This window comes from Crocuta crocuta, unplaced genomic scaffold, assembly GCF_008692635.1.
Source record: "Crocuta crocuta isolate KB4526 unplaced genomic scaffold, BGI_CrCroc_1.0 scaffold1156, whole genome shotgun sequence".
NCBI lineage: Eukaryota > Metazoa > Chordata > Mammalia > Carnivora > Hyaenidae > Crocuta > Crocuta crocuta.
In genome coordinates this window covers 313,329-314,890 of record NW_027528862.1, presented here as the reverse complement: position 1 = coordinate 314,890, position 1,562 = coordinate 313,329, and the positions used below count along the sequence as shown (strand labels likewise).

The following is a 1,562-nucleotide window of genomic DNA, read 5'->3' as shown; positions in this document are numbered from 1 at the left end:
TTGGCTGCTAGAGTTCTACCACCCTCCCCCAGTGATCGCTGAGTCCCTGAGATCTTTAATGCCTGAGAGGTGAACTTTGACCAGAAGGTCTCTTCGTGACCCGATTCATCCTGTACTTGCTGCTGTCCACGGACTCTTGCTGTTTGTGACCAAATAAAAGACCAGAAAGTACAGACCCAGATGGGAGTGGGGAGGAAATAGACATAGTAGGGGTCTGAGAAGGCGGTGGGAGGTACCCATTCGGTAACTCACATTTCAATAGAATAAAATCAGCAACCGAAAATAGTGGATTTTCCAATAGTGGCCGTTTGGCAACATCTGGGGACATTTTGGTGGTCTCAGCAGGGGATGGCTTTTGGCATCTAGTGGGTAGAGGCTGGCATGCTGCTGAACACCCTATAATGCACAGGGCAGTGCCCCCAACAAAGAATCATTCCCCTCAAAATGTGCCAAAGTTGAGAGGTCTTGCTCCAGAGTGATAGTATTGGAAGGGGTCCTGATGGTCTAGGCTGGTGATTCTCAGGAATCTTTTTGAGGGGATCTCTGTCAGATACAAACTTATTTCTAAAGTAATACTAGGAAGTTACTGGTCTTTTTCACTCAGCACTCTCACCAGCATACAGTGGAGTTTTCCAGAGGCTACATAATGTGTGATGACATCACCGCTCTGATGGCTCTGGTGTTGTGTTGTATTCACTTCTCATTTTTTATTTCAAATATGGCAACCGCCAATAGACATAACTCCTGTGAATCCAAGCTCTTTAAAGTCCTCAGTGGATGAGGGAGTGAGGGGTCCTGACACCAAATGTCGCAGACTCCCCTATCCTCCTGCAGCTGTCCACATAGGGCAGGAGACACCTCCGGAGCCCTTGTGAACGGGGTCATGGAGGCTTTGCTCGAACACAATTCAAAGCTGTAATGTTGCAGTGACCCGCTTCCTGAGGGGCCAGCGACCCTTAGAGAGGATTGTTTACAACGAAAAGCACCTTATCAGTGACTGGAACACATCTGACCAAGGCATCTGTTAATCAGTAGTTCACTGCCAATTGAATCTGCACAAACACAACGCTGTTATTGTTTAGGGAAAGTGAAAAAAAATAATAGTTGTCCTACTTGTTGGCTTTTGTGTCATTAGATTTTTTTTAATGAAAGCTTTTTTGTTTTGTTTTTACAAAAGCAATGCTTGCTCAATGCAGAAAATAAACAGGCAAAAAAGAAGCGCATAAAAGAACCCATCAGCTCATCTGCTAGTTTGCCATTTATTGATTGGGACTAACTAGATTCATCTTCTTGGAAGATTTCCAAGATCAATTTCCTCCACCTCCAGGTTTAGAACAGGATTTGGAGAAGTAAATGCTCGTAAAATACCTAGATTAGATTTTTAGAAGATATCAGGATGAGATGGAAAGCTGCTTTTCCTGACCACTGTTGGTTCAGTGTGGGGCTCAGACTCCTTCATGTGGCTTTTTGCCTAAGAATTGAGCAGCTCTAGAGTTGCTTCCTGGGTTTTGGGGTTTGCACATTACTTTTTTTTTTTGTTTTTTGAGAGAGAGTCAGTCAAA

At 44.2% G+C, this 1,562-nt stretch overlaps 1 protein-coding gene across 1 annotated transcript in view; it reads left to right on the top strand.

Annotated features, from left to right (window-relative positions):
• The window catches only part of LAMP2 (lysosomal associated membrane protein 2), a 28,938-nt gene that overhangs the window by 1,100 nt on the left and 26,276 nt on the right, over window positions 1-1,562 (top strand). The gene's annotated exons all lie outside the window — the stretch shown is intronic.